This window comes from Giraffa tippelskirchi, chromosome 1 (genome assembly GCF_054371585.1).
Source record: "Giraffa tippelskirchi isolate mGirTip1 chromosome 1, T2T-mGirTip1v1.2.pri, whole genome shotgun sequence".
NCBI lineage: Eukaryota > Metazoa > Chordata > Mammalia > Artiodactyla > Giraffidae > Giraffa > Giraffa tippelskirchi.
In genome coordinates this window covers 108831927-108856450 of record NC_137275.1, presented here as the reverse complement: position 1 = coordinate 108856450, position 24524 = coordinate 108831927, and the positions used below count along the sequence as shown (strand labels likewise).

Sequence of the window (24524 nt, the reverse complement as noted above, 5' to 3'; positions counted from 1 at the left end):
CTTTTCCAATGAGTCGGCTCTTCGCATTAGATGACCAGAGTATTGGAGCTCTTAAGAGTCTATATATCTATATCTACTTCTATATCCCATTGGTTCTCTTTCCCTAGAGAACCCTGACTTATACCTCTACTTTGCAAAAATAAACCTGACTTTTGATGGGACACTTTGAAAGGTGAAATATTAAAACACACAAAAATGTTTTCTGATTTCTTAACTGCAGCATCTGGTGTGTCAGCCACACCATGGTAAAGCCTCACCCTGCTTTGTCTGTTACAGTGTTTATAGCTCTGGATTTTCATTTGAAAGACTTGTCTATCGTAATTGTACATCCCCACCCAGAAATACGAGGTCTCTGACAATAAGGATTTTGTCTATCACATTAATTTATATGTCTCCAATGCCTACTCACAATGCTTGATATAGAGCAAGAAGTATTTGGTGAATAAATGACCAAATGTTGCCTTATCTTACAGATCAGTAATTTCAAGCTGAAGGGCAACTATAGAGTAAGAGGGGGAGATGCAGATAAATAGAAGAATTTGTGGGCTGTTAAATACTGTGAGTCTATCTTCTGAGATGGTAGCCCTAGGTTATTGTGTCTGATGGAAACTTACAGCTTTCGGAACTTTCTAGGCTTTCCAAAGTCCTCACAATATGTGGGAGACTGATTGAAATCAGTGTGCCTTGCACCTGCGGTAATTTTTAATAGCAACAGAATATAAAGCACTTTTCCCTTCATCCTCCCCTAACGACTCTGGTTCTAGGGACAGGACTTGGCAGAAGTGAGCCACACAAGACCGAGCGTCTTCTTGGACTGACCGTAAGGACTAGATTGTTTCAGAGACCTCGTGGTTGAGGGCATGAGGAAAGTCGTGCAAGGTCAGAGAAGGTCCCTGAGACAATGAGAAAGTCCCCGTTTCCCCTCATGCCTGTCCTGAAAGCGGGGTTTCATGTTCTGGATGCAGAGAGTTGCGGAGGGAGCAATTCTCGCTGCTGTATGTGCGTTCAGATGGGGAAATCGGTTTAGTCTGGAAAGTCATCCTTTGAATGTTTTTGCTTTTATTCAAATCCGTCTTAGAAATGCCCCTTGCTATGCCTTCACCTGACACAATACCCTTGGATGTTGACTAGTTTGCCTAATATGGGACTTTAGAAATGTTAAGCTTCTCCACAGTACTGGTTGAGAATGGCCAGCTAAAATTTTATTGGCTTGGCTTAATTTATACTTAGAGCTAAGACAGTTTATGATTTCAATTCATAAATGACTCTGTTTCAGGATACAAATAATAAGAGCAGAGTGGTTTATCCAGAGAGGTGAGTATTTTATTACACATGATGATGTTCTATTATTATTTATGGTATAAAAATTAGAAGCAGGATCTTTGGAGAAGGAAAAGATCTCATTTTATAAAATTATTTTATGAGAAAGGAGTATTATGTTTAAACTCTGAACTAGATGTTCTTGCGGTATAAAGTGAAGGATAGTCAAACATCACAATCCTGTACTAATTGGGGTCCAGGTAAATTACAAAACTATTTCAATGAAATGCAATTTCCGTGCTGTCAAGTCCTTTAATAAATAGATAAGATGCTCCTTGGGAAAATGCATTTACACAGAATAGCTACTTTTCTTTGAATAGAAAACACAAGTCAATGTCATTCTAGCTAAGTCACATTATTATGAACTACAAATTAGTGAATTCCAAGTAAATCAGATTTTAGTGTGTATTTAAAGTTTTCAATATCTTTAAGTAAGGATTTTTTTGGAAAAAATGCAGTAGTTAGCATATGACTCCTTCAAACTATTGGTGCTTGAAACCAAATTGTTCAAATTTGACTTTCCTGCTCAGTAAATAATAATTTAGAGTTTGGTTCATTCTGTGACTGCAGTCAAGATGTTTTATATTTTAAGTGTCCTGATACATGTTAAATTTTCCCTTTAAATATATACAACTAAGCATCATATATCAAGACTGCCCAAATGTTTAATATTATCTGTACTAATAAAGTAAATTTATCTAATCCAGACCTCTATGTGCAAAATAAAGCATTAAAAGTGAACTGTTAAATGAACTATCGCAAGAATCTTTTCTTTAATTCACCGATTAATTGTACATGGAAAAGATCACTCCTTTATAACTCTCAATACGTCATCTCGGAAATTTCTCTGCTGTTGGTACTCCCTAAAGGGAGGCTAAATAACCAAGCTTCTCTTCCTGGTGGATCCATTGGAAATATGATGCTGTATAAACCCCCAGCAAACAGCTATAAATCTAGCTAACATTCACTGTGTCTGTGAAGATGGAATGATTCTCCCCAGACAAGCTTTGGAAAATAATGTATTGATTTCTGATAGCAATTTATTGTTCTTTGCAATCAACTGTGTTTATACTGTGGCCTTACATTATAGCCCTTCCTCTTCCATTCTTAGTCTTTGGAATATGAAATCAGAGAGCCAGAAAGCTTCAAAGAGGTCACCTCAAAAATCCATGAAATGGAGATGAATTTTTTGAGTCATACAATTTCTACTCGCTCTGGTCTTATTTTAGTAGTCATAGCAAATGACACAGCATTATCTAACCTTGGGCTTCCACCCAAAGTACCTCTAACCCATTTAAAGCAAAGAGCAATTACAAAGTCCCTAAAACTCAGGTCTCCACTCCCCCCAAAATACTGAATCCCAATGCCACCCAAGCGTGTGCTTGGAGGTTTTGACACTGTACGTGTCTTATAAACGTGTGTGCCCAGTTTCTCAGTCGTGTCTGACGCTTTGTGACCCCGTGGCCTGTAGCCCACCAGGCTCTTCTGTCCGTGGGATTCTCCAGCCAAGAACACTGTAGGGGTTGCCATTTCCTTCTCCAGGGGATCTTCTTGACCCAGGGATCGAACCTGTGTCTCTTATGTTTCCTGCATTGGCAGGCGGGTTCTTTACCACCAGTGCCACTTGGGAAGCCATACGAATTTGATGTGAGTCTTCATCCAAAAAAAAAGAGTAAAATAGGGACTTCCCTGGTGGTCAGGTGGTTAAGAATCTGTCTTGGGATATAGCAGACACCAGTTCGATCCTTGGTTGGGAATTAAGATCCCACAAGCTTCAGAGCAACCAAGCCTGTGTACTGCAATTACTGAGCCCCACAAGTAAGGACAAATAAGCCAAATGAATAAGTAAATACTCTTTAAAGGAATAAAATATTAATAATAAGCTCTACGAGTTCTCTTTGTTCTGACAGGGATCAGTAGGAATTATTCTAACATCCTTATCCATCAATGGGCACGAGCATTCAAAACCTGGAAACCACTGTCCTCTGCAAGCTGAGGTCATACAATGAGAACGTCTTCTTCCAGACACAGTTCGGGATTGTTTCCTTCCTTGCTCTTTCAGTCTCGATTCCATAAAGCAGAGCCTGCTCAGGGGATTCAGGCACAAGTTTACTGAGAAAAATATTGTAGCACACATTCTTCTCCACTAAAGTTGGAATAATGTAGATGGCGGGCTTCTGGGCATCCGTCTTGCCATTAGTAGAACCTGAGCATGAAATTAGCACAGAAAAAACTGGAGAGACCTGGCCCCCTGACATTGTTGACTCCCTAAAACCCAAATTTAACGTGGGCTGTTTTCATTATGTGGTGGTCTAGTTGCTAAGTCGTGTCCAACTCTTGAGAGTCAATAGACTGTCGCCTGCCAGACTCCTCTGTCCATGGAATTCTCCAGGCAAGAATACTGGAGTGGGTAGCTATTCCCTTCTCCAGGGCATCTTCCCAACTCAGTGATTGAGACCTTGTCTCCTGCATTGCAGGCAGATTCTTTAAAGACTGAGCTATGAGGGAAGCCCCAAAACCATCTAACCATAAGCAGCTCGTCCGGGATTTAAACCCAGGATCTTTCGCACCCAAAGCGAGAATCATTCCACTTGACCAACAAGCCACCTCTAGGTGAGAGCTATTGGACTTCCCTGGAGCTGGGAAAGAATCTGCCTGCAATGCAGGAGACCCTGGTTCAATTCCTGGGTCGGGAAGATCCCCTGGAGAAGGGATAGGCTACCCACTCCAGCATTCTTGGGCTTCTCTGGTGGCTGGGCTGGTAAAGAATCTGCCTGCAATGCTGGAGACCTGGGTTTGATCCCTGGGTTGGTAAGATCCCCTGGAGAAGGGAATGGCTACCCACTCCAGTATTCTGGTGTGGAGAATCCCATGGACTGTAGTTTCATTATATATACTTAAAACTGATTTTCTCTGTTTTGCGTAAGTTAATTAGCATAAGAATTTCTATCATGGAGAATCAAAAGTTTTCACTTATGGAAATGTCAGGCTTACTCCTTGAGACTACCAGGCTCAAGAATATTGAAGAGTCATCGAAACTTCTGTGAACTTACACTCATTTGCCCTCTGGGAAATTCTCCCTTCTGTCCTCCAGGTCTTTTGCTGTAACACAGCTAAAGATATCCCTGATTATGGATTGCTGGTTATACATTCTGGTTCGTGCATATAAATATTTTAGGAAAAAGTAAAGCTTTAAAAGAAATCCACTGATGAGAACCGTATCAACAGAAGAGAAGGTATTGAAAGCAGGATAAACGATGGTGGCATTTAAGCAACGAGATGGTGAGCCCAAAGTGAAGGAAGTTGTCACTTCTTTTCTGCCCACGACTTTCTTGATGAATCGTCTCAAACCTGGCGCACATCCTGCAGTTTACAACAGCTCCTACTCACCATTATCTTACGTATCAACCGTTTCGATTCAGACCAGACATGTACCCTGTATGGATTTGCTTGATATCCCTGACTTTTAACATGTTTCTTGCCTGTAAGTAAAACTGGAAACGAGAGCTTCTTGATGGGATCTTTTATATCGATAGTTGTTTATAAACTAAAACAAAAGTAATGGTTTCAAGCTGAAGCTTTACCAGTCACAAAATAAATATTAAGCCATCTACTAACTCTCATAGATGTATGTATTTGGGGAAAAGAAAATTCAGACAAATTAAAGCGCCGTATCAGTAATTCACAGTGATTGAGGCAGAGATAAAGCTGGGTGCGAGACTCCCGCTCGCTTGCTAAGTGGTATCCAACTCTTTGCAACCCCGCGGACCCACAGCCCACCAGACGCCTCTGCCCGCGGGATTCCCAGGCACGAACACTGGAGCGGGTTGCTGCGGGGAGAGAGATTTAGACGGCGTGTTCAGGCTCTCTCAGCCCACGTTTTGTAAATAATAATGTAACCACTGGGATCCCATGGCGCTGTGCATGTGCTCACGAGGTCCCTGCTTGGTCGCGGGCTACTTTGTGCGGTAGTCCTACGCGAGCTCCACCTGGAAGGCAGCGGCTTCCCCGCTGCGCCCCGGGCGGTGTCCATGGGCTCAGCCCGAGCGGAGAGAACGCGGCGCGGCTGCCGCCCCGGCCGGGAGGGCAGAGGAGCGCGCGGCTCCAGCGGCCCCTCCGGCCCCGAGCGCCGTGCCCGCCCCGGGGATCAGGGACAGCGCGGGCAGGGAGGACAGGAGACGGTTGTCACTTCCTCCTCCGGGGGATCTTCCCAATCCAGGGTTCAGAACTGCGTCTCCTATGTCTCTTACACTGGCGTGCCACTTGGGAAGCCCATCCTTGCTCATATATTATCATCTCTATATCTTTTATATAGATCTTTCAAATCAAGTGATATTCTATCAGCTAGTCTATCCTCCTGTGAACTTTGTCTCTGAAAAAGTTCAATCCTTTGGCCTAGTATCTCCACACCTAAGACTATATCCCAGGTAATATTAGTGATAATGGTGATACTCACAAACATTTAAGTATAAGAACACTCTTTCAGGATTGCTTAAAAGCCTTTATAAAATGATGCCTAGCAAAAGGGAATTTTTAAAAAACTTATGGCGAATTCTATGTAATGGACAGTCACACAGCCATGAGAAATCATATTTATAAACAAATGATAATGACTTGAGATGGAGTGATGGCTCCACATACTAGTCTGCTTGGTGTCTGTATATTTAACTACCCAAAGCCACATGGAAGGAAAAACAGCCAACTAATCCAAAAGGCTAATAAGGAGATAAAGATATGACTCTGTGCTTGGAGAGGCTGTTTTTATTTTCTCAGAGGCCAGAGGATGGAAAGATGTTAGATTAGGAGACACAAGTTCTATAGAAGCTGGATTCCTGGGCAGACCATGTGTCCTAGAAGTGGGAGGGAGAAGGCAAGAATATTCCATTGCAGGATGCAGGGAGAGGAGTTAAGACTGCGTTACTACCGTTAGTCATCACTTGAAGGGCCGCCATCCAGCAGCCTCGTGTGCTCTTCAACTTCCCAGGGGAGAGGAACGGGGAGATGGACTGATCGGGAGGGATGAGAAGGGGTCCTTGCTATCTTGGACAAGGCAGAACTTGGTAGAACGAGCAGGAAATAGCCACAATTATGATGGCAGTGGATGAATCACGTAGTAAAACCTTTTTAAAAAATACAATATGTGGCCATTCTGAGATGTCTTCTTTCCTTCCATGACTATTTCGCAGGCACCTGTTATCTGCCAGGTTCCCTACCAGGTGCCGGCTGTGCACCATGGACATGGTGGGTTTCTGCCCTCAGGAGGCTGTGTGCTCATGGAGGGACACGCAGGTCAGAGCAGATAGGACACGGGAGAGCATGATGGGATCACACCGGGGCTGTGCTTTTCTGGATAGAAATATACCACCATTCATATGAACGGTTTCATGAAGAATTTTGAGTTTTACTGGTCTAGCACGTAAGCCAGTCTTCAAGAAATGCCTGGAGATGGGGCTGATAGATAGCTTCTGGTTTGATTTCTTTAAAAAATGTTATGTTGAAACTGGGGGAAAGGATTCTCTCATCAAGTGTCTGAGTACGCAGGTCTCAGTGATGATATATTGATATCTGGTGTGTTGGAGTCCGTTTTGAAATGTATTAGTAATAACTAGTAACTGATAGAGAGCACCAACAGGCTTCTCTGGTGGCTCTGATGGTAAAGAATCTGTTTGCGATGCAGGAGACAAGCGTTCAGTCACTGAGTTGGGAGGATGCCCTGGAGAAGGGAATGGCTATGCACTCCAGTATTCTTGCCTGGAAAATTCCAGGGACAGAGAAGCCTGGCAAGCTACAGTCCATGGGGTTGCAAAGAGTCGGATGTGACTGAGTGAGTGACTAACACTTTCACTTTTCACAGAGAGTACCAAAGATTTTAAAAATCCTTAAAAAAAAAAAAACATAGCAAATCATATTCAAATGAAATAATGGCTTGCATCATGATACCTAGGAGAGGAAAGATTGGCAGGCGCGGGTAACCCGTTGAACCCCATTCGTGATGGGGATCGGGGATTGCAATTATTCCCCATGAACGAGGAATTCCCAGTAAGTGCGGGTCATAAGCTTGCGTTGATTAAGTCCCTGCCCTTTGTACACACCGTCCGTCGCTACTACCGATTGGATGGTTTAGTGAGGCCCTCGGATCGGCCCCGCCGGGGTCGGCCCACGGCCCTGGCGGAGCGCTAAGAAGACGGTCGAACTTGACTATCTAGAGGAAGTAAAAGTCGTAACAAGGTTTCCGTAGGTGAACCTGCGGAAGGATCATTACCGTGGTCGGTGCCGAGAGCGGCGCGGCGGCCTCGCCTCGCCTCGCCCCGCCCGGCTCGAGAGCCTCTCCTCCACCCGTGCGGCGGGCGCGGGATGGGCAGGAAGGGGAGAGGGGGGAGAGAGACGTCCGGGAGGCGCCCCGCCCCGGGGCCGGGGCCGGTGGCCTTTCCGGGGCTCGGGGGACGAGGGGTCGCGCGAGAAGGTGGGGGGCGGCGTGCAGCGTGTGTCGGGGGTCGGGCGGGAGAGGCGGCTCCCCTCCGCCTGCCCGCCCCGCCCCGCTGGCCCCTCCGCGCGCCTCCGTTCCCCGGCCGGAGGGGTCCCCCGCCCCCCGGCGCCCGGTGGCGTCGTCTCCGGTGTCCCTCCCTCTCCCGTCCGACCTCCCTGCCACGTCGCTCGAGGTTGGGTCCGAGGGCTCGGCGCGCCCCCACCCCCACCCCCACCCTCACCCCCACCCCCACCCCCACCCCGACCCCACGTGCCTTCGCCCCGTGGCGCCGGCCACGGCTGCCTTTGCCCCGGTCGCGGATCCTCCGGTCGCGTCTCGCGAGCTGTGCGGCGTGACGGGTGGCGGCTCCCCGCCGCGGGGCCGCTTGCCCGCCCGTCGCCTCCCGCCGCCGGCCCTGGACCGGTCTGCCTCGGCTGGTCGTCGGTCGTCCCGCTGCTCTGGGCCCGCCGCGCGGTCGCCATGCGCCTCCCCGCGCCCTCCGAGCCTCGGGGCTCGCCCCCACTCCTCCCCCCACGCCCCCCGCGGCCGTCTCGTCTCTTCCGGGTCTCTCGCCCTCTCGTCCCCCCTTCCCTCTGTCGCGTCCCCTGCCCGCTCGGTGCTTCCCGTCGGCGCCCCCCCCCGCCCTCGGTGGCGGGTGGGGGAGAAGGGTGCCTGGGACACGCGGGCGCGGGTAGGGGCACCCCGAGGGTGGAGGGGAGAGGGCGGGGTCCGGGGGAGACGGCCGTAGGGGCGTCGCGAGGTGGTTGACGGGGAGAGGGCTCCGCCCCGTTTCGGGGGGACGTTGGGGTGGTCGTCTGGCGTCGGCGGGGGACCCCCGGGCGGCGGCGTTCGACCGGGGCACGGCGGGACCCCGTGCGTCACGGGCCGGCAGCGCCGAGGCCCGCGGGCGGCCGCGGGGGGGGCCGCGGTGGTGGTCGACGTCGGGGCGGTGGCCCGTGGGGCGCGCCGTGCCCCTCGCCCGCCTCCCCCCTTTCCAGGTATCTAGCGCGTCCCGGCGCGGAGGTTTAAAGACCCCTTGGGGGGGGTCGCCCGTCCGCCTCGGGGTCGGGGCGGTCGGGCCCGCGGGGAGTCGGGAGGTGCTTCCCGTCTCCCCCAGACTCCGCCGTCCCCCGAGGGGCCGGGGTGGCGCGCCACGGTCACCGCCGCCGCCGCGGCCGTCGGGAGGGGACCTGCCCGGCGGTCGTCGTGTGGGCGGGCTGTGGCCGTGTGCGGTGCTCTGCGTGCGCCCGACCCCCCGCGTCCCTGGGGGAGGGTGGGGAACCCCCGGGCGCCTGTGGGGTGTCCGAGCCCGCCCTACCGGGTTGGCGCCGGACGCCCCGTCGTGTGAAACCTTTCCCGACCCCTCCGGTCTGCTGTTTTCTGTCTGACTTGGCCGGCCAGAGGCAACCCCCCCGCCCCCACCTCCGGGGAAGGGAAAGCGGGAGGGCTGTGCTGTGCCAGGGGCGGGCCTCCCGCCGAAACGAAACCCTCGAACACCTCGAAAGACTCTTAGCAGTGGATCACTTCGCTTGTGCGTCGATGAAGAACGCAGCTAGCTGCGAGAATTAATGTGAATTGCAGGACACATTGATCATCCACACTTCGAACGCACTTGCGGCCCCGGGACGCCTGTCTGAGCGTCGCTTGCCGATCAATCGCCCCTCCGGGTGCCCGTGTCGTGTGCACGCCTCCCCGGGGGTCGCACGGCTGGGGGGTGTCCTCGCAGGGCCGCCGTGCCCTCCGTCCCCCTAAGTGCAGACACGGCGTCCCCCGTCTCCGCGGCCAGGGGGACGCCGCCCGCGAGAGGAGAGAAGGGGACGTGAGCTCGCGCCGAGGCCCCCGGCCTGCCGGGCCTCCGTGATGGGTCCTCCTCTTGGAGAGCTTGCTCGCGCCGCAAGCGGCCTTTGGGGGTCGCTGCCCCTGGGGTGTCGGGGGGGGGGGTTGGGGACGGTCTCGCGCCGCGCGGCGGGGGCCCGCGGGGGTGGTGGGGTCGCGTTTTCGGTCCGCCGTCGTGCGCCGTCCTGCCCTTGGCGGCGGCGTTTCCCGGCGCCCGGACGGCCCCCCTTCCCTCTGCGGTGCCTTCCCCGCCGCGCGTGCGCGGCCCGCGCCTGCCCCGTGGCGGCTCTCGCCCCGTCGGGACGGGCGGCTCGCGCCCGAGGCCGAGTCCGCGTGCGCGTCCGCACCCCGGGGACGCGGGCCCCGGCGGCGGCCCGCGGGCCGCCGCGGCGTCTGCCCGCCGCTGCGCTGGACTTACAGCCAGAGAGTTGGAAATTGTCATAAAACATATAGACTGCTCTGTACATACTGAAAATATTTCTTATGTAATTTTTATTAACTTAGAGTGAGCGACAGAGCTCAGCCCTTTGAAAATGAGATGGGTCAAACCTCAATGGCCTGACGCGCAGGCGTCTAGGAACGTGTAATTGACATTTAAGTTCTAACCTCTGCATCTTCCTTTTTCTTCCATTAAGTAAGGGTCTCATTCCAGAGGGGAAAAGAGTAGAGCTGAGTAACTTCTGAGAACACAGATTTTTGCTTTTTTTAAATTAAAGTCAAGTTGACTTACAACATTATGTTAGTTTTAGGGGGAGAGCACAGTTTTAATAAGGCAGGAACCCTGCCGGAGTCCTGCTCCAGTTGGCCCAGGGGTTCCTTCAGGAAGGACGGCATTGGCGATGCGAAATGAGAAGACACAGCAAATCTTAGAGTCTCCAAGTGTCTCCTGACTTGATTGTTTTCAAGACAGCTTTTATATTTTTAGTGGTACATAGAAACAAATGTAACGTGTAGAGTCATACCAAATCAGCTTAATGGCTCAGCAGTTTTGACCCTTGTGGACACCATTTGCATATCTTAGCTACAAAAAGTTTCATTTTGTTTACATCATCTTCTGGCCTGGGGGCCTGCTAACATCTTGTGACTCTTTATTGATAAGGGTTGGTCAGCCAGAACACTTTTGTTATCAGGCACAGCAGGAAAGAATTCATCAACAGAAAGTTTCAAAGTAAAACCTGTTTTCCGTAATCTATCCTAGGCCTTGAGCCTAACAGAAAAGAATGTGGTCCCATAAAGTCATAGACCAGCAAGCTGAAACAATGTAGCGCAAAGGTCACTTCTTAGCAAAAATCACCAGCTGAATTAACAACTGTCTTATTATTTGTATTAAGGCTAAGCTTTTATTTTTATAATTCTTAAACTATTATATTTTTATTATGTAGGCTAAATATGTTAGGAGCAAAAATATAGCAAGTAAATATAGACTAACAGTTTCATAAAGCAGTGTTTCTTACGTTTTCTAATAAGCCCTTTCCTACAAAGGGCTCTGTGTCCATTGGGGCTCTCTGTGCGGAGGCTCTTAATGCTGTTTATTGTTAAGGAGCAGTCATGCACATTAGCTCCAAAGGCACAGGTATTTTTATCAAGCAAACTAATATACTAGTAAGAGAAGTGTCAATTAAAATACTCTATATCCTAGATAATCTTATAGGGAACTACCGTTCAGGGGCCGTAAAGTTTTCAGATTGATCTATTTGAGAAGAGATCAGGAAAGGCCTTCTACCTAAGCCGCAGAAAATAAGAAGAGGTTTATTAGAAAGATAGATATCATCTTTAAGGTGAGCACTGAGGCAGCCTTCCGAGAATCCCTGAGGCCTGAGTTGCTCTGCTCATCAGGTCTTCTCCTCATGACTCTGTCATGGGTGGGATCTCGTGAGCTGGCTCCTGGCGGAACCCAACCTCGCAGGCATTATAGTTTCTGTATTTGGGTGTGGTGTGTGCTCAGTGGTGTCTGACTCTTGGCAAACTCCATGGACTGTAGCCCGCCAGGCTCCTCTGTCCATGGGATTCTAAAGGCAAGGATACTAGAGTGGCCTGTCATGTCCTCCTCAAAGGCATATTCTATTTTTATTACAATATTGGATTATGCCAAGTGGTCTGTTTTTGTTTTCTACTATTTTCCCCAAATTTGCAATATTGTGAGCATTTATATGTTCACAATCCCCAAAAGAAGATTTTGAATTGTGTAATATCTTATCCCTTAGGAGCTGTCATAATTTATTTAGCCATTTCTCTATGTGGACATCATTTTTAAAATTTTCTAAGCCAAAAAACCTGAAATGGACATTCTTCTATTTAAATTTTTTTCCACACCATGAGTTACTTCTCTAGGCTAAATTCCTAGATGTCAAATTGTTGCTTCAAAAAGTTGAGCTTTTAAAGCTGTTGACCTTGCCTTCTAGAAAGGTTAGATTTTTCAGTCCTGCATCAGGACAGAGGAGTTCCTTTCTTCACTGCCCTACTCAGTTATCAGCTTTAGAGAAGCACTGATTAGTGCTCATAGATTTCTTCTTTTCAAACACAAAAGTAGAATGGGAAGATGCAATAAGGCAAAACAGAGTATCAACCCTCCCCTTGTTCTCACTCCCCACCCCACCCACCTCACATATACGCACTCGCCCTCTCGCAGCACTAAGACCCCCACCCCAGACATAGCTCCATTCTATTCCAATGCATACACTCTCAGATGTCTTCTGTACAGTCGAGTCATATGTACGCCCACGGACACAGACTGTTCATAGCTGTGATCTTATGATTCACATTGCACCGCGGTGTGACTTATTTTCCAAGAAAGAATTGAAAATATTTTGATAATTTTTTTATCTGTAAAAATTGGTTATGTCATTCTTTTGTTATGGCTTAATAGAATTCCAAAATGAATCATAAATAATGTCTCCATGGCCTTATTGACCTTTTGATATCATGATACATATTTATTTGTGCATCTGTTGGCTGTTTATCTGAGACCTCACAGAAAGGCATGCTCCCTGAGGTCAGGGTCATTGTGTGTCTCTTCCAGTCTGAATTTCCATAAGCCACACTATTTTGGTTGTGCTCAAATATCAAAGGATTGGAGGAAGAAGGGCATTTAGATTTTTCTCCACTGCTAAAATGGACACGTTTGAACATGTATCTCCATGCACATGAATGAGAATTGCTGTTTTTCTCTTTTTGGGCCCTGATACTCAGCTTGTGGGATCTTAGTTCCTCAACCAGGAATCAAACCTGTGCCCCCTGCAGGGAAAGTGTGCAGTCTTAACCACTGGACCACCAGGGAAGCCCCAAGAATTTCTTAAAACTGACCTACTAGGGTTTCCCTGGTGTCCACTGGTCAGTAATTCACCTCGCAATGCAAAGGACTCTGGTTTCAATCCCTGGTCTGCGGATGCCACATGCCACGAGGCAGCTCAGCCCATGAGCCACAACTGCTGAGCCCAGGGTGGCAGCTACAGACACCTGCATACTCGAGAGCCTGTGGTGCCCGACACGCGACGCTCTCGCGGCGAGGTGCACACGCCCCAGCGAGGAAGGAGCCCCCACTCGCCCCAGCGAGAGAGAGCCCACGGGGAGCAAGAGACCCAGTGCAGCCAAAAGTAAAATCGATTAATTAAAAAATAACCTTCTAGAAGAAGAAAGCCTTGCTCGAAGTGCATATAGTGTTTAATTTCTGGTAGAACTGCCCTTCTCAAGAACTAGATAACTTTCACTCCCACCAATCACGTCTGGGAGTTTATCTGCTTTGCTACATACTCTCCAGGACCGTGGGTATGATTGGTTAATGAGGCGGTTTTGATTTTGGCAAGCATCAGCAGGAGCGCCATCTACAGCTCCTCAGGCTGCACACTGCTCAACTCTGAGGGTGCCATTCGCATGACCTCCAGCACCAAGGGCACCGCCGCGCCCTCCAGCGTGGCTACTCTAGGAGTTCAGGGGATGGTCTCTGAGCATTTCTTCTTTCTTCTTGTGGTGCAGATACTGACAACTGCAAGCTGACCAATCCTATGCTGCTTATGGAACTTAACTAGATAAATGGCAGTTTCTTGAAAATGCTGCAGGACCTCAAAAGACTTTTACTGTACTTTGATTTCAGACTTCTAGATTTGTATGGTATTTTCAGTCTTAACATTTGTCTCCCTCACACCTAATATGATAGCATCTTTTAGCTGATTGCCTTTATCATTTTTTCCCAAGGTGTTCAACTTAGTTTTCATAGAGATAATTCTCCTTTCACACTTACAACTTATCAGTTTATATAATGCTTAATTAAATGGTATAATTATAATAGCAAGTACAATTACCATGAACAGATTTAAGACAACAAAGTGAACACTTGGCAAGCACCAAGCTTCAATAGAAGTGTGCAGGAAAACTAGAGATTAGTCTACCAGCCTGGAGTCTTCAGCGTGGAGGCATAAGGAGTCAGGATGCTTTCCAGAAGGAACATGTGAGTTAATTAATGCAGCAAGGTGGCCAAGTAGAGGTCAATTCACAGAGCGTCAGAAATGCCTGCAACAGTGCAAGCAACTGCCCCCTCCAACCAGTGAGTAAATCATTCCAGAGTAAGAATCATGTAAGAAACACAGATCTGTTGTTTCTTTCTCCGTCTCCCTTCTCCATTGCCTTTCGCCGTATAACCATCAGACTCGCTGGGGCTTAATGACGCAGGATTCCCTTTTCTACAGCCTTGCCTAAAAATACAAGGCAACTGCTTCTTGGGATGCTTACACAGAAAAACAGAGATCTCTTTGTACCCAAGAGCAGAAGTGGCCAGATTGAATCATTGACCTAATGTATGTCAGTTTCCAATAGGATGCCCTCCTAAAGAGATTTTCACAGTTAGTTCACCCTGCAGATGATTTCTGTCCTCTGTACTGACCTTAGAATTTTACCTAAGATGGAATGAGGATTCCCTAAGATGGCTTTTGCGCTGAAAAGATGCCAAATACTTTGCAATTTAGCTTTTAATGTATAGATAAAATACTAGAATCATTTCTAGTGGCATTCAGCGTTACCGGCATCTACAGAAATTTATCATCTCCCCGCATAGTCTCATCTGATCAAAAAGCTGCCATCTCATCTCCCTCCAATCCTATGTTTTTAAAGGCACGGTGCTTGTATAATGCTGCTCTAGGAGGATTTATTGCTAAATAATTGAACAACATCGATCTTAAAGTTGAATTACCTGACCCAGGATCTTTCCTTATGTTAACAAAGTGACTGATTCCTGTAAAAAATCAGCTTATTAGTAAATTTAGACTTTGAGATTCTTGGTTTATTCAGAAAATTTGGAAATACTTTATTTTATCCATTTAAAAGCAAGATATAACCATTTAAGCCTTTCTTTTTATTTTTGATTTTATGGCGAGTAGTTAATAACTTACATCAGACAAAAGATTATTTTATTACTATTGATGTTAGACTATCTCACCTCTGAAGAATGAAACAATGTTATTTTTCTTGGTGGATTAATGTCTCCATAAATTGCTGCAAAACTATGCTTATGTTGACAAACATAGGATTTGTTGGTGAGCCTGAAATACGGAAATTTCTGCTATATTTCTTGGGATGTAAATATGTGTTTATGCATTCATCAAACATTCATTATAACCTTGCTTTGCACCAAATTTGTCCAGGGAGTCAAGAGTACAAGAACCTCTGCCATCAGAGACTGTCAGTCCAGACGAGAAAACAGACATAACTACAGGCAATTTAAATGCTCCATACAGATAATTACACAATGTTAGAAGGTTGAGAGGGGGCACCTAATGTAACTTGGCTATTTAGAACAACAAATCTGTGGTTCTCTTAATCTACTCTCTCTACATCTCTTTATAAAAATCCTGACTCTCATCTAAGAAACTCACATTTTTAAATTACCTTCGAGAAGATACTTTGAATCATTTTGCTGAAAGACATTCTCGGATTGTCTCATAACTAAGAGCTGGGTAGTTTGGCTTTGGCCTAGAGCGGAGGTCAGCCAATGACTGTGGTCCACGCACCAAATACTTCTGCCACTTATCTTTGACCAAGGCTCAAGAATGATTCCTGTAGTGTATTTTTTTTTTTTTTTTTTTTTAGTGGTCGAAAGATAAGCAAAGGAAGTTTCCTGAACACAATGTAAAGAGGAATGGATGACCCTCTTTTCAGGGCAAAGACTAACATGAGAGAAGAGAAATACAAGCTCAGACACAAAATCTAAGGGTGGAAGACAATGCCAAAGCATTCAGTTATCCAGGTACATCACATTATAATGTAGTATTTTTCAATCAAAATTAACACCAAAACATCCATGATAAACAAAATATTTTTAATGCACAATTACTATTATTAATTCCTTTAACTAATGGCTCACCCTAACACTACTCTTGACCCGATCTTTCTTTAAAATTTTGATTTTTCATTCATCATGGGTTTCTTTTGTTTTTTGTTTTTTTTGCACTGGGTCTTCACGGCTGCCTGAGCTTTCTCTAGCTGCAGCAAGTGGGGCTGCTCTGTGTTCCAGCACGTGGGCTTCTCATTGCAGTGGCTTCTCGCTGCTGAGCACTGGGCCTGTGGGCTTCTGCAGTTTGGCTCATGCACTTAGTTGTCCCAGAGCATGTAGGATCCTCCTGGGCCAGGGAGCCAACCCGTGTCCCTGGCATTGGCAGGTGAATTCTTAGCCACTGTACCATCAGGAAGTCCCATCATGGGATTTTAAATTATTTTTGACTTTTAAAACTATTGCATTAAAATATCATTTATCTGGGGACTTCCCTTGTGGTCCAGTGGCTAAGATTCTATGCTCCCAAGGCAGGGGGCCTAGGTTCAACCCCTGGTCGGGGAACCAGATCCCACATGCCACAAGTAGGAATTCACGTGCTGCAACCAAGACCCAGTGCAAATAAATAAATAAAAATATTTTATAAAATAAAGTATGGTTTATCTGGATTACTAGGTTTTTTGGTGGCCTCTTGGGTTTTGCACCTAAGGCCAGTGTCACATTCCCTTTACCCTAGCTGCCTTCGTCCATTCTGGGTGCTGTAATAGAACACTGTAGGCTGGATGACTATAACAACAAACGTTTGTTTCTGTGCATTCCAGAGGCTGGGAAGTCCAAGATCAAGGCATGGGCAGGTGTGGAGTCTCCTGGGTGCCCACTTCCTGGTTCACAGGCTACCATCTGTTTGTAATGTCCTCACATGGTAGAGGGGGAAGGGGAGCTCTCCAGCATCTCTTTGGTAAATGGCACTAATCTCATTGATGGGGTGCTCCACCCTTCTGAAACCAGAAGGGGTTAGACTTCAACATATGAATTTTGAGGGTGCACAAAACAGTCTATAGCTCCAGTGTTGGCCTGCTGCAGAGTCACATTTGAAATTGCCCTAAGTATGAATGTACTTGTTCTGGGAAGGGAGAGAGCAGCCCTTAGCATTTGAAGGATATGACAGAGCTCTTTCAATTTAGGGAAAACTGAAGCCCACAACACTTATCATTTCTATAACAGAAAGGTAAAATCGTCCCAGGGTTAAAAAGTCCATATATTTGTGGTGGATGGGAAGACTGGGGCCTTCATTTGTTGCCTTTTAATGGGAACCCTGAGCACCCCTCTCTCAAGGTATGGACGAAGTGGAATGACTGTGCTGTGAAGCTCTGCGGGGGTAACTTCCGGAATGTGTGGGCGGAACCACCGCAGAGCCGCAAATGACAGACTGGGAAAATGCTCCACCGTACCTGGCGGAGCCAGGCAATGCCAGATTCAGTATGATTTCAGAAATTCATTAAAAATCCGGATCTCTGAAAGACTGGAGACAATGTTTTACAGCAAGCCCCGGCAATAGGAAACGTGAGTTTGGAGAAACGGCCAGGATGGAAGTGACCTTATTCAGGTCATTGAGTTTTGAATGCATGTCCCCCACATGCTGGGAACTAGGGATGCACATAGCAAGTCAAGGGCTCCCCTGGGGGTCCAGTGGTTGAGAATCCACCTGCCAACACAGGGAATACACGTTTGATCCCTAGTCCAAGAAGATCCCACATGCCACGGGGCAACTAAGCCTGTGCGCCCCAGCTACTGCAGTTCGTGCGCCTGGAGCCTGAGCGCCGCCGCAAGAGTAGCCTCCGCTCCCGCAGCTGGAGAAAGCCCGCGCAGCGGCGAAGGCCCAGCACAGCCAAAAATAATAAATAAATAAATTCTTTAAAATTTTTTTAAATAGTTTTTTTTTTTTAAAAAGTCAAATGGTGCTGAGTCCTACCATATGCTGGGGATGATGGTGACCAGCTAATATGTTCACAGGTATTTACTCCTCATAAGATCTCTATAGAAACCAATATTGTCTGTTTCACACTTGAAGAAATTGAGGCTCTGAGATGCTCAGTAACTGCCTCAAGGTCACCCAGCTACTGAGGAATCCGCCTGAGATTCAAACCCAGATGATAACGCTGCAGAGATGAGACTAACCTGAGATAAACAATGGCAGAAGAGTGATTTGAATGTGGGGGGGTCACCTCATTTCCTACTGGAAAAATCAGTCACTTTACCCATGTATTGGAAGAATATCCTTGCTATTAAATACAGGGGCATTCAGCTAGAATTAAGGTCCCTGAAACCGAAGCTCTTGGTTGGAAGGGCCATTAAAGAGTCTTGTTCAAACTTCCTTCCCTATATTATAGATGAAGAGTCTGGGGCATCCAGAAGGAATAGCTTGTTACAGTTGTAGAAAATTATTCATCTTCAGCCCTCCTGATAAACAAGGATTCGATAGCCAAGAATGTTTGGGGGAGGGGGGCAAGCTAAAAAAATGGGAAGACTAAAGAAGGAGAACCTGATCATTCAGAAAGAAACTTATTTATTACCAAGAGCTACAATTTTGCAAGAAGGATGAAGAAGGTCTTTCACTTAACTAAAGCGAAATTGTGCCCTAGATATTTGCATGCAGCTGTGTGTGCATTTCAGGTTAACATTTGCCCTCAAATCTTCCTCTAGTTTCCCCCGACAGCAAAATACCCTAAATGTACGGCTGAATAAGTCTCCTTCAAGGTCCCTTTTAGGGAGATTATGCCTTGCCTGTTAGGAGGAAATTTTCCTCATCTTGTTTGCAGTTACTTAGACCTTCCTGTAAATTTAGTACTTTCACACATAATGGGGCTAAGACATATGTAGCAAAAGAAGATTGCTTTTGCCTTTTCTCCCTTTTTTTTCCTCCCTAAATTCCACACGGAGAAAATCACACTCATAGAGCCTACATGGTCAGCAGGAAAAGCATCAGTGATTCCGCTAATATGTCTGCACGTGGGGGCACATTCATCTCACCCTGCGTCAGTTACAAAGGGCAAGAACTGAGCTCCCTTACAACCTGTGCCTTTAGGACAAAGCGCATGATGCTAACTATTGTGCTTTTGCTCAGAAGGACTGTTGGCCCCAAAGTCAGGGAAGGAACACTCCACCCAAATTCCTTTAGAGCAATGGCTGTCAGTAAAGGTAACACCATCTCCTGGAGGTGGGCATTTTGGAAATCTGGTGGGGGCACTTTTATTGTCATAATATCTAGGGGCGCTGCTAGCATTTAGTGAGTAGGTCAAGGATACTAGAAATTCTCTGAAACACTGGACAGTCCTGACCAAGAAAAGAAAAAAAAAAGGACATTTCATACCCACATGACTTTTGAAAGACTCCCACTGAATATTTGGGCTTCGGTGATGGCTCAGTGGTAAAGAATCCAGAATCCACCTGCCAATGCAGGAGATGTAGGATTGATCCCTGGGTCAGGAAGATCCCCTGGAGAAGGAAATGACAATCCATTCCAGTACTCTTGCTGGGCAATACCATGGACAGAGGAATCTGGTGCGCTACAGTCCAAAGGGTCACAAGGAGTTGGATACAACTTAGCAGCTAAACAACAACGACACTGAATATATAGAAATAATGTATGTGGGGGTAATTTTTAACAATAGTGAATTTTCCAGGAATGCAATTATCATATAAATCCAGGGCAGTGCTTTTCCTTAATTTTGTTAAGGAGGTATGTATTTTATTAAGAATTTTACTAAAAGTTATTTTCCAGTTGTTTATTTTGCTTATGTTATGGCTTATTGTGAAGTTAAAAATTAATCTCATGATGATGGTAGAAAAGGTAATCATCGATAAACCTAAATATCAACTTGTTTCTATTTTGCATGGCTTTCTCAGAACATAATACGGAACTACAAGATAATCTAGGTGCTATCAGTTGTAAATGAGGAGAGAAATAAGCAATGGTCAACCTGCTTCCTTTTTTCCTGGGAGAACAGAAAACAAAGTAGAGAAGTGAAAGATGGAAGAGAAGCCATGTAGACAGAGCATCTCAGGAAGAATAAAGCCCTGCCTTTCTGGGTGAGCGGGACTAGGTGCCCCACAGCACGTGGAATCTTAGGTCCCCGACCAGCGATCAAACCACATCCCCTGCCTTGGAAGGCAGATTCTTGGCCACTGGACCACCAGGGAAGTCCCAAGCAACGGCTCTTTAATAGGAGGCTGACTGGTATGTCATAGGATCGCAAAGAAGGACTCAGGAGGCAGGACGTTAAAACAAAAGCCAGAGGAAAATAAAGCCAAATGAATGGACCCTGAGTCCCTGTGAGGACATGGGCTTTTTCTCTTTGATGGGCAGCTATTGCTTAAGAGCTTAAAGATGACTCTACCTACTTCATAGTCAGGAAAGCAGACACATCTCTGAGAGATTAAAGGAGGAAGAACTGGGGAAAGGTTGGTGGGAAGTCAGGAAAACGTTGTTTTGACCACTTAATTGTTGCTCTATTTTTCCCCTTTTGCTTACTTTACCCAACAAAATTTCAACGCCAAAGTTTTTCAGTGAGTTTAGTCACCTCTTGTTATTTATTAGAATCAAGTTAAGTTACATATTAAGAGAATAGGAAGATAAAAGTAATAGCGAAAGAAAGTGAGTGTTGCTGGCTCAGTCCTGTCTGACTCCTTGTGACTCCATGGACTATATAGTCTGCCAGGCTCCTCTGTCCATGGGATTCTCCAGGCAAGAACACTGGAGTGGGTGGCCATATCCTTCTCCTGGCCATCTTCCTGACCCAGAGAAGGAACTCGAGTCTCCTGCATTGCAGGCAGGCTCTTTACCATCTGAGCTACCAGGGAAACCCAGAGAAAGAATGTGGGGTTTTTACAGGAAAATGTGGTTCTGTTTGGGGACCGATTCATCTTGATTATAGTTCTTTGGTGAGAAGTTAAATGCATTTGAGGAGGGAAAAGGAATATATATTTGAATAAGTATGTTGGATACAGGAGTTCAACAGAGTATTATTTCTACCTGTGGTCAACATGGGAAAGTGAAATCTCCACTCCCAGCCATCAGTGTTTTTAACCTTTCAAGGAAACTTCTTCCGTGGAAGGGAGTCATTATATATAATCAGATTTAATTATATTAAGTGGGATGAGATGTAACATCCTTGCCAATTATGCCAGCAAGTTGCTTGCCTAGCCTTTCTGAGTGTGTCAGCAAGAATTCCTCCAGCACCGGAGAAGATTCCTGTTTGAGGCCACTTCTCAGAAAAAGGAAGATATAATAGTCTTTCATGTTGAAGACTAATTGCACAAAGAATCTCCCTTAAACTTCTGTCAGTTGTCCTCCTTCCAGATTAGAGAAAAGCCAGGGAAATGACCCTCATGATGTTACATCTAAATTCCAGTGCTAGGAATACCTTCTTGGAATTCATTGGGAAACACTCTACCTAATGCAACAGCAACTAGAATAAGAATTTGAATTGCTCTGATTTCTCAAAAAACTCAGTTCACTTTTTCACTTTTTTAAGCAAATTCATGGGTGGGGTGGGAATGGATACTCTCTTTTGGAGTTAAACGTCATCATCAAGTAAAATCATAAGGAAGGTCACCTTCTATTTATCATTCTAGAATTCTAAGATTATTTACTATTGGGATTTCCCTGTTGGTGCAGTTGGTAAGAATCTGACTGCCAATGCAGAGGACACGTGTTCAATCCCTGGTCCAGGAAGATCCCACATGCCCCAGAGCAACTAAGCCTGGGAGCCACAGCTGCTGAGCCCGCGCTGTAGAGGCTGCGTCAGCTGGAGCCCACACGCCTGCAGCCTGTGCTCTGAAGCGAGAGGTGCCATCACAGCCACACCTGAGCCCTGCAATGAAGAGCCGTCCCCACTCCCCGCAAGCAGAGAAAGCCCACAGGGGAGCCAAAAATAAAGAGATAAAGTTATGTTTTTAAAAAACTGATTAAGTAAGATTATTTACTATGAAAGATTATTAAACTAAGATACGAGTAAATGGGAGATATCCTAGATGGATATTTCAAATATTCAGAATAAATAGATGACTGTGGGGAGACCACTCTGAAAAGAACAGATTCAGCATCACTAGGGTCCAGACAGAGTCTGAGTGCTCACTCAGCAGAGGGAGGGGTAGGCACCCAATGTGCACTGACAAAGCAGCTCTGTTAGACCTGCTCTAAGCCTTGGTCAGACAAAGGAGCTTGGGGCTGAGGCTGGGGTTAAGGCCACTGGGCCTGTCTTCATGGCGTTTACATTTTCTAACCCTTTCAATCTAAGATCTCACAATTCTGTATTTATAATGATAAGAAGCCTCGTCAAAAACAGCCTATAGTAGAGAGTTTTCTGGTGGCCCAGTGGTTAAGACTCCGCCTTCCAATTCAGGGAGCGTGAGTTTGATCCCCAGTCAGGGAACTAAGATCCCACATGAAAGAAAAAACATTATATAGCAAAATATAGCAAAGTAATAAAACTAAAAGGAGAATAACTATTAACTTTATTATTGAGAATCACTGTTAATAGCAATGAGCTTCCCATGTGGCCCAGTGGTAAAGAATCTGCCTGCCAATGTGAGAGATAAAGGAGACATGGATTGCATCCCTGGGTCGGGAAGGTCCCTGGAGAAGGAAATGGCAACTCACTGCAGTGTCCTTGCCTGGAGAATCCCACGGACAGAGGAGGCTGGCGGGCTACAGTCCACGGGTGCCGGGAGCCAGCTCACGAGATCCCACCCATGACAGAGTCATGAGGAGAAGACCTGATGAGCAGAGCAACTCAGGCCTCAGGGCATTCTCGGAAGGCTGCCTCAGTGCTCACCTTAAAGATGATATCTATCTTTCTAATAAACCTCTTCTTATTTTCTGCGGCTTAGGTAGAATGCCTTTCCTGATCTCTTCTCAAATAGATTAATCTGAAAACTTTACGGCCCCTGAACGGTAGTTCCCTGTAAGATTATCTAGGATATAGAGTATTTTAATTGACACTTCTCTTACTAGTATATTAGTTTGCTTGATAAAAATACCTGTGCCTTTGGAGCTAATGTGCACGACTGCTCCTTAACAATAAACAGCATTAAGAGCCTCCGCACAGAGAGCCCCAATGGGCACAGAGCCCTTCGTAGGAAAGGGCTTATTAGAAAACATAAGAAACATTGCTTTATGAAACTGTTACTTAGTCTATATTTACTTGCTATATTTTTGCTCTTAACATATTTAGCCTACATAATAAAAATATAATAGTTTAAGAATTATAAAAATAAAAGCTTAGCCTTAATACAAATAATAAGAATTGTTAATTCAGCTGGTGATTTTTGCTAAGAAATGACCTTTGCGCTACATTGTTTCAGCTTGCTGTTCTATGATTTTATGGGACCACATTCTTTTCTGTTAGGCTCAAGGCTAGGATAGATTACCGAAAACAGGTTTCACTTTGAAACTTTCTGTTGATGAATTCTTTCCTGCTGTGCCTGATACAAAAGTGTTCTGGCTGATCAACCCTTATCAATAGAGTCACAAGATGTTAGCAGGCCCCCAGGCCAGAAGATGATGTAAACAAAATGAAACTTTTTGTAACTAAGATACACAAACGGGGTCATAAGGGTCAGAACTGCTGACCCATTAAGCTGATTTGGTATGACTCTACATGTTACATTTGTTTCTATGTACCACTAAAAATATAAAAGCTGTCTTGAAAACAACAAAGTCAGGAGACACTTGGAGACTCTAAGATTCGCTGTGTCTTCTCATTTCGCATCGCTGACGCCATCCTTCCTGAAGGAACCCCTGGACCAGCTAGAGCAGAACTCTGGCAAGACCTCACCCATATATCTGCAAGAGAAGGCAGAGAATGGGGTATAGGTCAGGTCATGGAGGTCACTGCCAACCTCCACAGGACCCAGCAGGTAGAGGGGGTGGGTGACAGCCCAGGTAGGATGCAGCCAGGGAGATTCAGAGGTGAGAAGCAGGATAACACAAGTACAATACACTTTGGAGGACTTGTGCCATAAAAAACAGAGTCTGCAATAACTGGCGAAGAAAGTGGGATTGTGAAAAACTTTTCAGCACAGTAGAAGCTGTTTACAGATAAAGAAAATTTATTCACATACGAGAATATATTTCTATTTCTACCCATGGAACTTTTGCTGGTATTCAAATTTGCTCATAAATGTTATGAATACTTACACACACATATACGAATATACATATGTGTGTGTGTGTGTTTGTGTGTGTGTCTATGTGTAACCTCCTCTCTAGAAGCCATGTGCTGGGATGTTGAGAGCCAGGGCTTCTGCATTAGCTGGGTTCAAACTCTGGCACAGTTACTTAATGAAGCTGCTAATAATAGTTCACTTTCCCAGGTGTGTTTTGTGCTCCAGGTCTTCTCAGAGCTTTACCTGCCAAGTGATCCTCGAGAGACTCATCTAACACAGGTGCTGTTATGCCACCCATGTTGCTGTGCTGTGTGCTGTGCTATGTTGCTCAGTCATACCCAGCTCTTTGCGATCCCACTGCCGGCAGCCATGGGATTCTGCCCTCTGTCCACGGGATTCTCCAGGCAAGAATACTGAAGGGGGTTTCCACGGCGTCCCCCAGGGGATCTTCCTGACTCAAGGAAGGAATCCACG

At 46.2% G+C, this 24524-nt stretch overlaps 1 protein-coding gene and 1 pseudogene across 1 annotated transcript in view; one reads left to right on the top strand and one right to left on the bottom strand.

Moving 5' to 3' along the window:
• LOC145506383 (olfactory receptor 4A47-like) overlaps positions 1-8294 on the bottom strand; it is a 162709-nt gene extending 154415 nt beyond the window's left edge. The window contains exon 1 of the mRNA XM_081490951.1: positions 8057-8294. The gene's annotated coding sequence lies outside the window, so the exon portion shown is untranslated. The remainder of the gene's footprint in view (positions 1-8056) is intronic.
• Positions 8295-9290: 996 nt separating this feature from the next.
• LOC145522020 (5.8S ribosomal RNA) lies at positions 9291-9429 on the top strand (annotated as a pseudogene).
• Positions 9430-24524: the final 15095 nt, after the last annotated feature.